The sequence below is a fragment of the Lepisma saccharinum genome, chromosome 14 (genome assembly GCF_977018435.1).
Source record: "Lepisma saccharinum chromosome 14, izLepSacc3.1, whole genome shotgun sequence".
Taxonomy (NCBI): domain Eukaryota; kingdom Metazoa; phylum Arthropoda; class Insecta; order Zygentoma; family Lepismatidae; genus Lepisma; species Lepisma saccharinum.
In genome coordinates, this window is record NC_139242.1 from 28802114 (window position 1) to 28817786 (window position 15673).

The 15673-nt window shown below is 41.5% G+C and overlaps 1 protein-coding gene across 1 annotated transcript in view; it reads left to right on the forward strand.

Moving 5' to 3' along the window:
- Positions 1 to 15673, forward strand: part of LOC145998765 (zinc finger matrin-type protein 3-like) — a 374145-nt gene that overhangs the window by 341024 nt on the left and 17448 nt on the right. The gene's annotated exons all lie outside the window — the stretch shown is intronic.

Sequence of the window (15673 nt, forward strand, 5' to 3'; positions counted from 1 at the left end):
AATTACCTTTGTTCATCCCTTTATCTATTAAGAGGGAAAACTCTCATTGTTTATGGAAATAACAATGGATTCTATGGACTTTAATCTACGCTGAAATGAGTTTGCTTCTGAAATAATGAAAACAGAGAAGCTATTTTTTTTCACGGGCAGAAAGCGAAATGGGGTTTTCCAAGAGGGGGAAACTCGATGGAATTAACGCAGCGCCGCCACCGGCAGGGTAACGAAATAAAAACAGTATTAGCACAAAAAAGGCGGGAGAAAATGTGATAGTTGGATCTGACTAATCATGAACTCGGTAGCAGAGTTTTAATCTTTGCAAATCAGGGTAAATCTGAATAAAAGAAAAGCAACAATGCATCTCATCAATGGACACTTTTTTTTTACCGCGCTGAAGTTTACTACGTTTTTCCTTCAATTCTTTTTTTTTTATTTTGTCTTCTTCTTCCTCGTTAAGAAGGCAAAGTGGAAGATAGTCTGTGGTTGGAGCGTCCTGGCTTTATTCCATTAAGCTCGAATCGGATGAAAGTGCCTAGGTTAAGGGAAAAGCAAGAAGAAAAAGAAGTGAAGATCTGAAAATCCTCGCCCCTTTCCTGAATGTGAAAAAAAGGAGTGTGTTGAGTCTTAGGGAAGTTTTTCGCGTCTTTGTTTTCGTATTCCCTTCACCCTCTAATCACCTTTTCCATTAGCAGCGGAATTTTTATGTGCAAATGATTTGTCTCCCCCGGGGCACTTTTCTTTCTTTTTCGATCTTGGTGCATATATGTGTAATTTATGTGTATATGTGCGTCAAGTAAATACTTCAAAGAAACTGAAATGCAATTTTACTTATGACTTATTCTACATCAAATAAACCAGTGAACTGGATCTTCATGTCATGGATTTCGATTTTTAGCAGCAGCAGATTTTTAGACAAGACTTAGCATTAAGAAGCCATAGTGTGGGGGCAAAAGTGGTAAATAGAGGGGGGGTCAACTCCCCCCGTTGTAACACCAAGCCCTTCAATTCTAAGACTGTCGTGCCCAGATCAATCCCCTTGCGTTGAGTTCTGCTTTCTCAGGAGATTTATGTACATCCATCTTCATAGATTCTTCAGAGGAAAAAATAAAGCTCGATCAGGGCTCGAAACCGGGTCTCTGACATACCGTTCCATTGCTCTACCACTTTTTTATATTAAAAGGAATACTCCTGTTCGGTAGTATACCCCGTCATTCACCTTTTTCTCAACTTTCACGCTTACAAATTTTTACTATGCTCTCGGTTCTTCTCATATCGGACAAACACAAACATCATGTCCTAGCCGGATTCGAACCTGGGACAGTTTTATTTTTTTCGCACTGCACTAACCAATCCGCCACGGAGGCCAACACCACTGAGCTACCGAGCCGGCCTGGCTTCGCCCGATTTTTCCCTGCCGCTGTTTTACCTGTGTGGAATCGTCTCTGCTAGTTCTACCGCAACGAGATATGTTGCCTTTGAAACATATAGATGTTGACACTGCCTGGTTCCCGAGTTCGAGTCCCGGTCGAGCCTGCATTTTTCGCTGAGAAATTTACATCTGTGTGTGACTAATTTTGAGAATCCATCCTCATGTTTTGACCACATATTCCGTACTTGTGAAAGCTGTTGGATTGAATTCCACCTTTTGAATTGCACATTCGTTCTCTTATTGCTGTGCAATTTTCGCTTTCACAGAGAAGCAATACCACTTTCGGTAAGTGTTTGCAATATTCAGAACCCTTAAAAGGTAATTTGTCGTAGCGAGACCTTTCCCAAAAACCAGTCCTCCCTGAATTTATTTGACTTCCCGAAAAAGAATGAGAAATTTGCTCAGTAGACGAGGAGACCTCTGATTTCTTGCACGGTGCTGCCCTCTGGCCGGCGTTTTCTTGCTCGAACAGGCTTTCCAATTAGTGGAATGAGGATCGGATTAACGGCCATGCGTCTGTCGGCGACAAGAAATATCTCTCGCGCAGGGAGGCAATTACAGGCGCAATTAATACAGCTCATTCGTGGAACAAGAAACACTCGAAGAGCAGTCCGGGCTGCGGAGGTGAAATTCTTTTTGTACGCGACTTTTCGTAGATCTCTCCCCTCTGAAGGCATAGCCACAAAGTTCGGCATCGTAGGTAGATCCAATCACATAAAAACTCCTTGCTCGATTCCTTATGTGTTTGCGCACGGAATGAAAAGATGACTGTGAGACAATTCTAACAGGGAACGGTTATTTCATCGTTGAATGGACGTCAACTTGACGTCATCACTCAGTGCACTTTGGGAAGAAGCAGCATGAAGTCGGGCGAACAGATTCGCACGTGTTAAGGAAAAGCGTATGAGAAGCCTTCTTACAGCTAGAAATTTGCTATATTTTATACGTACACATTCCTCATATGATCCTGATAAACTTTGAATCACTTCGCCAAAGATCATACGCACAATGCTCACCCGGCATGTTTTCGACGCAGGATCTGAACTGCTTGCCCCAAATATGGCGGCGGAGCGTGATTTCGCGCAATGAATTGTAGGGGAAGTTGTTCGTCGGACCATCATCCATTGGACACAGCCGTCTCACCCATGTTCACTTGCTGCACGGGCTGGATCCTCCAATGTGTCGTGTCTGTATTTGGCATATTTTTATTGAATGTGTAATTTTACCTTCCTGAGACAGACTTTTAAGCCTGAATCACACGGAACTGGATTTCCAGTAGGAATGCCCTAGTTGGCGCTGGACTGGCTACCCATTTGCTAGTTTTCGCCTCACACGATACTTGATACAGCGTACTTGTCGATAGTCTTTTGTTCCCATAATGGCGGCCGCGAGAGATGTAAACAACGTATCACTTCACACTTTTAAAAGACGATAACTATTCAACCAAGAGGAATATCGCTTCGTATTAAATGGTTTTAGGTAGAGAAGAATGGCGCTGATAAGATACATAATTTACAATGTACACGTATGGAAGAATATTTTAGCTTTTTCAATTGTAAACACCGTGCACTAACCATAGACGGTGTAACTGGACGTGCCTTTCGTGCTGTATGTATTATACATTGTAATTGGAACAGCTAACCCAATGATCCATGAAATGCTTTGGCGTACTTTAAATTGTAAAGGAAAAGTATGGACTAGAGATTGGGTCGAAAAAAATATCGTAATCAATGCGTACCGAACAAGCTTTTTAACTTGGGTTTGCATTATTCATACATGAGATTCGAAAAAAAAAGATTGATACACTTGTAATAATAAGGATTTTCATTTTCGGCTAATCATATTTGTCACGTACACATCTCATCGCTTTGCATAAATACGTAGACATTAATGAACTGAACACGAATGCACTACACGTCATTTCTTCCCTTTCTTTTATTGAGAAACTATCAAAACAGCCAACACTCTGAAACCACAGACAAAAAACTCCCCTTTGCAAACTCACAGATCATCTTCACATGGCCAAACTTTGCTCTGATTGGCTGTTCCACAGAATCCAGTCGAGGAAAGCTAGTAGCAACGAGAACATGTCCTATTCCTCCAAACCCGTCAAGCAGTCAGCCAGGCACCATCACATCCGGGCAGGTAGCCAGTTCAGCGCTAACTAACTGGATATCCAGTTCCGTGTGATTTGGCCGTTAATCTTCCAAACGGTATATCATTCCTGTTGGGTGATGATGAAATTGTTTTAACAAATGTTTTTAGCTTTCTGAGAAGCTTATACTCTTTCTGTGGAAGTTTTCAGTCTCTTTTTACATTTTTAGTATTTTGTGTTTGTCCTGTGCAGGCCCCTTTACAAGCTTTCTCAAGAGTCTCTTGACACCCATTTTTAACTTTAAAGTAAGAGTAAGAGTTCTGGATAAGAGAATGTTTTCCTCGTATGCTTTGAAGGGTGTAAAATGGCCATACGTGCCGACGCACCCGAAGATTTTAACTAATTTATTTTTCTGTAACTTTTGTTTAATGATGCATTGTGATTAAATGAATATTGATGAAGGAGGCACATCCACGATCAGATCAGGACTTGAACACAGAGCCTTCGCAACGATACCATAAGCCGACAACGCATTCTACCACCAATGTGGCTGTAAGAAGCAGTTCCATCTGTTATATAATTTCTATGTATGAAGCATACAATGTATATTTTCGACAAAGAATTATTTTGTTACCAAGGCGACAGTAGGGGGAGATTAGCTGGCTGAAAGGAATCCTTCCCTGCTTCACTCCCACCTTCTAGTGTGGAGGATTTACACACAACTCAAAATGCATCAGTTGACAAAGTTAAACGTGTGATTTTTGTTTCCTTGAAATTTTCGTGTCTGCTCTTCTCAATTGATGCATTTTTAATGCATCACATGGAACAGCAAACGATAAAAGTACATTTTGATGCATTTCTGATTCTGTGTGTATTGGATCCAGCCCGTGCTGGCAGTTTATTCACTTCAATGTGTTACTGCAGTGAATATACCGGGTGTTTGACAACGGTATGATCCCGGGACCCCCGGCGTCATAACTCGATAGACTAATCTCTAAGCCAAGGGGTCCGGCTGACCAGCGACCTTCAGTGGATCTGGAAACTCCGCTGACACAAGAATCCACAGGAAATCAGTTGAAATAACGTAACGTCAGCCTTATGCAGAAAGCACAGTTAACGACAGGACGGAACTCGCCCAACGGCTTTAACGATCAGAAATTTGAATCTCTCTTAAATAGATCAAGAGACCAGTTGAAATCAGAAAGTTATCGAGTGCTCAGTTGTTGCCTCCAATTTATAGTCGGGTTATCGACTGATACGAAAGAGTTACAGCGAGGAGTGGAGCGTTATCAAAGTTTCATTTCAGGGACCGTGCCTTATCATCCAAATCAGCGGAGACAAGCTTCACATCTAGATCTACAGGTAAACGAACATTCTTTTCTAATACATTTTGTCCCTGCCAGACCAGTCAATCGAAGCGTTAAATATTAAATGTTAAAGTGTTCTCTTTATTTCACAGGGGCAAGTCCCCGTACATAGGTCCAGTCCAGAATAGCTTATCTATGCACAAAGTGGGCTTAAAACCTCATAAAAAACTCCAAAACGTTGTGAGTGAGACGAGGAATAAGCCTTTTAATTAGAGAGTTTGGTTTACTACCACTTGAGATTATATCAGAGGCTATCGCTCACGAATGAATGAATGATATTCAGCGAGCAACTTCGCCCACAATTCATTTCGCGAAATCACGCTCCGTCGCCATATTCGTGGCAAACAAATCGATCATGATCATGAGTTGAAAACATGCCCGGTAGCATTTTGCGAATGATCTTTGCTGAAGAGATTCAAGGAATGATTATCATGATCATACGAGGAACGTTGATATGATTCATATTTTGGTACCGTCATCACTTCAAAATATGTCACTGATATATTTTTTTGTGAAAGAAAGCGTAATTTTCGTGTTATTATATGTAATATTGCACCTTGTTTGTAATGTATATCTTTTCTTCAATATTTATTGTATTTTATGCTCTATTAGGAGTAATTCAATGTATCTTTATATTTCAGAGAGTGCACTATGTGAATTTGTATTTCTAAACTTGTGTAGATGTCATTTTTGTTGGTAGCATCTTTTTGTAGATAGTAAGTGATTCATCTGTACTTGAATCTGTGTTCGTGAAATAGTATAAGAGCGAGGATATCGCATAAGAAAGATCACACATTCGCCACTGATCGTCGACGATTTTTAACTTAAAAATAACTTCTCGGTGTTGTGGATACATCTTGGTATGGTAGTTCGGGGCGCAAGCTAAGCCTATCTGATCATAGGCATGTCGATAGCCACGCATTGAGTTTATGCGTTTTAGTTGAGTCAAGTCATCGTCAAAGCGAAATCCTCACCTTCGTACTAAGAATAAATCCTTTCGTTTTGTATACTGCAATAATGTGGTTTTATTCCTCTGTGCTCTGAAGCATTGTCTTTGCCTAACACTATCCCTGTACCTGAGAGGAGTCTGTGTACTTCGCCGAGTCTCATCGTTCACCGCTGAGTACTACTGAGTTATTATTAATAAGTATAATATAAAGACTTAATACAAAATAATCTAATAATAATTGAAACGCCTTTCTTATTTACTTGAAAGTTACAACGTGTACGTATAAAATATGGTAAATTTCTCGCTTTAAGGCTTTCCACGTGGTTTCCTTAACATGTAGGAATCTGTTTTACCCGACTTCATGCCGCTTCTTCTCAAAGTGCACTTCGTGATGACGTCAATTTGATATCGTCCATTAAAGTTGTACTGTGACCACCATGCCCGTCGTCTAGATAAATGGAATAAAGTAATACCACAATATGTATATTCAACTTTGTTGGTCTGTGTGAAGCTCATGACAAGGTCTTAAAGGTGGGACATGTCTGTTTCCTTAACGAATCGGAAGCATGGAGTTACATTTTTTTCTTCCATTGTTAGTACACAAATTAGAGCGTATCTTTTTCAACTTCCAAGGCGGATCTCACAACGCAATTAAAACATTCTTTTCTCCCTCCTTGTTTGAAGTAAGGCACGTGCCGAAGTCCCACAGGGTGAGGCATTTCCAAGTAAAAACATCCATCGTTATGCTTTCCCGCTTGGTGAATCATCTCATCTCCCTCCACCCCCATCCCATTTCTTCCTGTCATCGAGGGGTTGCGATTTTTAAAAAAAAAGCAAAAGAAAGAACCTTTAAGCTTAACTGCTTGGTACAGATTTTCTGCACTGTCCCCTCCTCTTAGAGCCAGAGGCGCACGTACACGACATCCAGAAGAATTGCAGCTGCAAAGGATCATGGGAACGTGAACACGAGGCCGGTCACGTGACACGGGACACGCATTACGACATGGGAATCCTTATCCGTGCCCTCTCGTTGGGGGGGGGGTTGGGCGGGGGAGGGGTGCATCGTATGAAACTAATTACATGGAAATGAATCGTGAGCTGGATAAACAACAGAGATGCCGCCTGGCCGTGTGACGTCATAATGCATCAGCCAGGATAGGGTGTCTCGGTTACGATGTGTTCGTTGGAGTCCAGCGTCGTTCAAGAACATTTTGCTCCATTGCAAACCGATATATTCTAATAAATATGGAACCGATCACGTCAGTACGGACAGACAAACGAGAATTGATTGTTGATTGATTGATTGATTGTATTTTACAGTATTGATCTATCATCTACATATCATGTACGTACGATGGTTCGATTGATATCACCAGAACCACTAGGGGAAGGTGGGTGTAGAACCGGGTAGCGAAGGCTTGATTGTTTTCAAAATTTAATGAAAACCAGTACCTAGGTATAACTACTCTACATTTATTATTCTTTAATGCTGTAACTATGAAAATGTCACTTTGTGACAAAAGAGCCGAATCACCCGGAATTTCTCCACCGGGTGCACATGTCAATGTCAATCCCAAACTTTTTCGCAAAACAACCAAAATTCACTGTTGACATGGTTAAATGTAAGACTTTTTGACAAGATAGCATGTAAAATAATTGTCTTCTTCGTCTGCACCACTGCAGTCTTCATCAGCCGAGGCATTCTATGCACTGGATCCATCCCTCCTTGCATCTTTAGGGGGAGTAGAGATTGTTGGAGTAAATGCAAACTGCATCAGATGAAGGGCTATCCTCTTCATCAGATGAACAATCATCCTCAGTCTTAGATTTACTATACGGTTCTGCCCCACCTGATGCTCCCGGTTGCCGTTGCTAATCTTACAATAAAGCGCCAAGCACAATCATTTAGTGCAAAATAAATCCATTCACAAAGCGTAACATACCCTTCGGTATGTGGGATCGAACTGGATTGATGTAGCTCACTAATCATTCATCCTTGATTATGGAGCAACCCGCTTGGTAAGCTTGATGGTAAGGTGCGAGAGGTACTAACTACATACATATCGATGGCAAAACACAACACCTGAGTTTTTAAACCCCTAAAGACTGGATCAGCATGGCTAACGAAAGGCATACTTGTCTCTGTATAGCAGCTGCGAAGTATGGTTATGGTCGTGACTGTACAAAGAGTCTGACTCGCTTCACCACGTTCTTCCTCCAATTGTACTTCTCCCTCTCTCCATGTAATGCTCGTAACTACTCCTCTCAACGTTCGCTCTAAAACTGGCCAATGACCTCTCTGCTCCCAGATATTTATTCCCATCGAATTTACTGACAAATGCCGACTCAGTTAACTGTAGTCTCTTTCTTGATTGCAATTGTTTACACCTGTTTCCAACGATGGCGAGCGAAGAAGCTCGGCAATGTCTGACAAGGCATTCCTCAGATATTTCTAGATATTTCCACTCACACTCACTCTCTAGCCTTCTTAAACCCGAAGGTTCATGGCTGCAGCAACACAGGACTTCCATCTTTCCCTATCTTGAGCAAGTTCTATATACTCTTTTCCATCCCTACCGATTTCCCTTAGGTCCATCTCAACATTATCCCTCCATCTTCGTCTTGGCCTTCCTACAGGTTTCCCAACAAGAATCCTGTAAACTCCTCTTTCCTCTCCCTTTCGTGCCACATGGTCTGCCCACCTAAGTCTTCTTGATTTAATTATTCTAATAATATCTGGACATGAATACAAATTATGTAGTTCTAAATTATGTAACCTTCTCCACTCACCTGTCTCCTCATCCCTTTTAGGTCCAAAGATTTTCCTAAGGATCTTATTTTCAAATACTCTCAATTTATGTTCCTCTTTCAATGTAAGGGACCAAGTTTCACATCCATATAATACTACAGGCAAAATTACTGTTTTGTATATTTTAACTTTTAGTTTCTTAGATATTAAACGAGAAGACAAAAGTTTATGAAGAGAGAAGTAACATGCATTTCCTGAATTAAGCCTACTTTTTATTTCCTCTTTAATATAATTTTCATTTGTTAATATTACTCCTAAGTATTTGAATTTGGAAACTGATTCAAACGAGTTGTTATCAATAATTAGATTTTGATTATTACCTAACACTTGGTTTCGGCCTGTAAGCATATATTCAGTTTTCTCTTTGTTAACTTCCAAACCTATCTCTTTAGCAGTTTTGAAAAATATTTTAGCATTATTCTTAATTGTATTCACATCATCCCCCAGTAAGTCTAGATATTTCCTGTCTGGATTTTCTCAAAATTTCGGAAGGAGCTGTAGCCCCATCAACTCCACCTCTGAGTACGCCAGTGGCTTTTTGTCAGTATCGTGTTTTAGAATTGCTGGTATACAAACTTGCGGTTATTTATTGAACCTCGTCCCTATTGGCCTACCACTGCACAAAGTGAGGTTGAGACGAGCTTTTGACGAATGTTGTTGGCAAGTCGAGGATGGCCATGTAGGAGAAAAATGAAGTTGATTCATCTCGTACGGTTGTCACCAAGCATTGCAAAATTAGGTCCGCTTTACCGTGGAAGGCGGCATTAATCAAAACCTAGACTCGATCCTTCCGCCGTAACTTCAGTCACGTGACCCGTGACCCTAGCGTTTCCCCTGGGTCACCCCCGTTGCTACCGTCTGCATAAATCAGGGAGCGGTCCTTCTAATTACGCATTCCACCCTCATGCATGATGAACAGGCGCCTTTTGCCTGCAAGAAAGTGCGGCGGGGGCCTCCGCCCACCATAACCGCTGGGCTATTTACCTCCGCCAAGCATTAAGTGCGGTCCTGAGCATGATGCTGGAGTTTCGCTGAAAGGGGATTAAATTGCAGCATCGCTCATTTCCTGTTCATGGCTGCTCACGTCCCTTGTTCCTCGTACGGTTTGCCGTTCGGTGCCTCCATGGTGCACGTAGGCCTTCCTGATGGCTTGCAAAGAAGGGGTCCAGGGTTAGATTCCCGGTGGAGGCATTCCCAGTGGTTCGGATCCCACTTTGAACCGTGTGTCCCGTTTCTTCGCAAGTGCCCATACATATCTCCAATGGATATTCGTTGAATGCTCACAATGACCAGATCAAATTCCATGTACATTATGGGTATCCATTGAACATCTATAAGATATCTAGTTTTGGATATCAAATTATGGATACCCATTGGGCGTCCATGGGATATCCGGAACTGGATATGTGAAACTCAAGCAATTCTATATCCCATATGTAGTCCAAGCATGTATAGAACTGTTTCTCAAAAACTCATTTAATTCTGAATATCCGATACGTTGTTACATCTTGTCCAAAGCTGGATACCTAAAACTCATCGAATTCTAGATATCCAATACGTTGCTATATCTTGTCCACAACTAGATATCTAGAATTCATCCAATTATGGATATCCAATACAGAGCTTTGTCCGAAACTGGAAATCTAAAATTTGTTCAATTCTGGATATCCAATACGTACCTAGAACGTGTCCAAAACTGCATATCAATTAATGGATATTAATAAGATTCGATAAGACCCGACCAATGAACGCGTGAAAGGGGAAGTGAGTGCATGGAGGGGGAAACGCGGCCGTAGATACACACTGTCTCCGGAATCTCTGGGTCAAGCGAACGAAAGCAAGTCTCTGCGTAGTGACTAGAGAGGGCTCGACCAATGAACACGTGAGAGAGGAAATGAGTGCATGGAGGGGAAAATGGAGGGGGCAGCTACCAGCCGTTTGCAGCAGTGCGCACTGCTTTGCTCTATAGATTACCTAAACAGAGTATAGCAGGCGTGTCTTGTCTTTGTATTTCCGACCTCCCAAATCCTGTTGTACTAGTTCGCAGAAACACGATATTGGAGTCGCTCGTGGGAACCGAGTCAGCCTAAACGCCGATGTAAGCCCGAGGCGAGTCTTGAAGCTGCAGCGGAACAGCTGTTACGATCCCGATTGTCAATTGTCACGATCAGCCTCAGCCACTTCCATTGTAACGACCGAAAAGGACACTTGACGGCTTCGAGCTAGGAGAAGGAGACCGAAATATAGCGGCTGGAGGGTGGGGAAAACGGGGGTTCATCGACCAATGCCGCAATTCACACAGCAGCTTCAGGGCAGTGTTGCAACACGACAGAAAATTTCCCTTTTTGCAGGGATATTCGGACCGAATTTTAAACCAAAAGTAAAAAGGAAATTTGGTGGAAAAATATCAAAATTTAATGAAAAATTGAAGACATCGGGCCCAATATTAGTACTGATTACATTAGGTTGTTGTTCACGGTCCCCCCCTGTTACTTCTCATTTCACCCCTTTGAGCATAAGCCTACATGTCCGTTTACATTTCAACTTTGTTTATTACGCTTTGCTTTTCTACCACTGCTGTTAATAGCTACAATAAGTATGAATGTTCAAATTGACGATGGTTGTTTGATTGATATTGTGTTTTAAGTCCACTTTATGCACAGTAAGGCTAATCGGGACTGGACCTACAATTTAATGTTGGATCCGAACCACCATGAGCCTCCACCAGGTATCGAACCCGGGACCTCTTGACTACAAGGCGACGACGGAAATAGGCGATGGGACAAACACAACTGTACATTAATTCCTGGCCGGGATTCGAACCCATGACATATTACCCGGTAGAGATAAGGTTGCCTATAAGCATGTATGTAATACATTTATTTGAGATTTTAATGTGTGCGAACATGGGTGAACGAAAATACTAGAACTACTACTACTACTACTACTAATTATTATTATTATTATTATTATTATTATTATATGGAGCTGCGGTGGTCTAGACGGCAGGTCAACTGAGTGCCACGCGGGAGACCCCGGTTCGATTCACGGGGTGGGTGATCTAAGGTCGATTTTTTCCGGCCTTGTCCTAGTATAAAGCGGCTCTGGGGCTCGCCCAGCTTCAATTAATTGGATACCTGGGGGCAACCCTGGAGCCGGAGCGTGGTGCTGATCACATCACCCAAAAAAAAGGGGGGCCGAGATCGATAGAATATGTGGGGCCCCACATCCCTCTATATATGTCTCATGGCATGGGGCAAAGTGCAACCTTATAATTATGTGATTTCTTTAGATGAAGGGGGAAATTGCGCAATAAGCGGAAATTTTGTCCCCTTGAAAGGAAAAATTTCCCCCTGATATTGTGGCAACACTGCGGTCGGGGTCGGAAGACGTCAATGTCCGACGCAGTTGCGGGTCCGTAGAAGGGCCGCTTGCGTTAAGTATTGCTGACGTGCGATTTTTTTTTCCTCTCCTTTTTTCCGAATATGGCCGCCCGCGAGCAGTGGGTCGTACAAAGTTTAATTCCTCTCTTTTCGGTGACATCTGGTTTCGATTGTCCACTGACTAGGTTTATTAATGCGGCGAATGTGCCGCACGGGGCTCGCCTCGGGGGTAAATCCCTCCCCTCCTCGCCCTTGTTTAACCGTTGAAGTGCCTTACACTGTCGGGAAACATAAAGTACAGCTTTTACTAACAAAACAATAAGTATCGGTTGACACGTAAACGATATTTATGGAAAATTTATTGAACACAGATGCGTCAGTTCCTGATTACTAGAGCTCGGAATTTGATGACAAATCATCGTTTTTTCTGAGCCTTGAGAACAATGCTAAAGCTGATATCAGTCCGTTGTTTCCCTTCAGTTAGAACTAGGAAACATTATCTTTATTTTCTTTTTTTTCTTTCTTTTTGCATTTTTCGGCTATTAGGTCATATTTCACTATTTATTTTTGAGGGTGTTTTTCTCCCCAAGTCTCATGAATTTTAAATGCATTTGCTAGCATCACTTACACATTTAAATTTTCTGACATCGTCCTTTTAGCAAGTTTGCTATTTATCGAAAATAAGGTCAATGGAAAAGTACAATATTATTTTAACTGAAATGTTTGGTAATGCAATAATTTATTGTCGTAAATTTAATTTTCCTCCAGCAAACTTAAAATACTTTGTGTGATGCCTACTTTGAGACTCCTTTGGTATCCTCTATTATCGCTTTTATCTGTGGTTTTAAAGTAAAATTAACCACAAAAAATATATATATATATATATATGATGCACGCGAAAACAACCGTATTTTCAGATAGTGGCTGACTATTGATTCCTTCAAGGTCCACTCTGAAAGAGAAACCTTGCGGTGTATTTTATGTAACCTTGAAGGTAAAAATAAAGACATAGCACTTAATTGTTCTTATCTCTTTGCTTCAGTAGTTTAAACTACCAACAACGGGTTTTATGGAATCATTCAACTACTGAAATTTATTTATGAAAAATCAAGCTTTCATTTTCAGAGCAAACAAATTTTAAAGAATGTTATGGTCATTCGATAGGCCATTGCTTGACTTTTTTAGGTCATCAACCTCCCTTCTGATTACAATGTGAGCTTCACTGGACGACTAGGGCGACACGCGGTACTGCGACTGTCCAGATGTCAATCCGTTGTTGGCCAACACAGTTGAGGCACGCAGTGGTTCGGTTCTCACTTTTAACTACGGTCCAGTAACGAGTAGCCTATCTGTGCATAAAATGGTCTCAAAATAAAAACTTAAACTCAATCAGTTGTTACGGAAGTGCTTGGAAACATCCCTAGCCTATTTTATGTGCAGTGCAGGTCGAATGCAAGTCTTTCATCGGACGTCTCACAACATTAAGCCCCTATCAAACGGAACTGGATTTTTAGTTGGAATGCCCTAGTTGGCGCTGAACTAACTTTCTAGGTAGCAATCATGGCCGCCTGGCTGACTGCTTGACTGGTTTGGAGGAAAAGGACATGTTCTAATTGCTACTTGCTTTCCTCGACTGGATTCTGTGGAACAGCCAATCAGAGCAAAGTTTCGCCATGTGAAGATAATCTGTGTGTGTGCAAAGGAGCGTTTTTGTCTGTGGTTTCCGAGTGTTACTCCAGCAATGTATAACGTATACAGCATGAAAGGCGCGTTGAGTTACACCATCTATGCCGAGTGCACGGTGTTTACATTTGAAACAACTAAAATATGCTTCCATACGTGTACAGTAAACGTTGTAAAGTATGTATTTAAGCAGCGCCATTGTTTTGTACCTAATAACGTTTTATACGAAACGTTATTCCTCTCGGTTGAATGGTTATCGGCTTTTAAAAATGTGAAGTGATACATTGTTTAAGCTACTTCTCACACGGCCGCCATTACAACTTCCCTCGTATGGGAACAAAAGTCTATCGCAAGTACGCTGATATGCAGAGTTAGGATTTTCAGGGGAAAATTTCATTGGGGAAAAGGAAGGGGAAAGGTGCTAAAATAAGACCCAAAAAGGGGCAAAAAAGGTGCTGGTTGGGGCAAAAAAAAGGTGCTGATAATTATACTACTTATTAAAACTTTCCCTCCTATTTTATTAGTCTAAGCTATTCACTCGAAGCTGTGTACACATCACACACATAGATTGTGTTACAGTTATTCACCAGAGTCGGGGATAAACACAAAGCTGTTGTACCTTACAACATTAAGCATTTCTAAATTTTAAAAGTGAGTTCGTTTCTTTTCGGAGATAAAATATCTTTATATAAGCTGAAGCTTCTCTCTACATCCACAGAAACAAGTGGGGCAAACTTAGTATTCACTCGGAATGGCAACTCTGTGGAAGTGGCAAATTCCGCCTGTGTAAAAGATGCACAGAAGTCAACATTAAATTCCTTTAAATTTTGGTTCTTGGAAGAACACTGCTCAAATGCATTGCGTAAGAGAGACTGCCGAGATTTACTTCCTTGCAGATTCTTGTTCTTTCGATGCTTAGAGCTGGAAATATGTTGCTGGAAGCGATCTCTCTGGTGTTTTTCATCTAATGCGATTCCCGTATCACAAACCGTGCATCGAATAACAGTTCCATCACTTTCTATGAACCCGTGCTTAAATTCTTGAGCCTCACTGATAAATCGGGATCTGGGCACTTTCGGCATGATAAAGTACATGCACTAACAGGATCTAACAGAGTGAAAAAGCAGGTAAGGAACTTACATCCACAAACAATATCTGTCCACTGCGCACACATGAAACGTGAAACCCACCACTTCAGAAACACATTGTTGCTTCACTGCTTCCAAGACCAAACTGCGTTTCCTTGTTCCTTCTATCTTAGAAAAAAATAACGGCGATCTGGTGCATATCAGTAGCGGTCTTTCCCTTGTTGATTTCAAATAGGCAACAATCAAGCACAGTTTAAATACATTCAATTTCAGTTAACAATGTGTAAACATCTTAAAGAGAAAAGTGTCGCGAAAAAAAAATCAATTTGCTGAGGAAATATATTTAACAACACCAGTAAAAGGACACAAAAAGGGGAGGAAAAGCAATTAAGAACACGAAAAGGGGGGAGTAGTGCAATCAGCCCGGTTCTGCGCCATCAAGTGGTGAGCTGAAGTGGTGAGCTTGCCTTAATGGATTTCTCTCGTAAGGCATGAGCTCTATTTGATGGTGCAGTGTTGCCAGCTTCTTACTCGAAAAAATCAGCAAGGTTTTTGGGGCAACCTAACCTAAAACAAGGAGCTGGCAACCTTTTTCTCTTGCAGTGTTGCCAACTCCTCACTCGAAAAAATCACCAAGGTTTTTTTTCTTGGTCTAACGTAACCTAAAGCAAGAAGCTGGCAACCTTGCTTGAGGCTTGCCTTACAGTGCATAAAGCAAGGTTGCCAACCCACTGGTACTTTTGCCATAGCCTTTTACAAGAAAAAAAAAGAGAGAGGGAAGAGTTAAACAACCGACAGCTTACCCACAGCCTTTTTTGCTCTAACCTAGCCTAAAGCAAGGAGCTGGCAACTTTGCTTGTGCAATCAACCCGG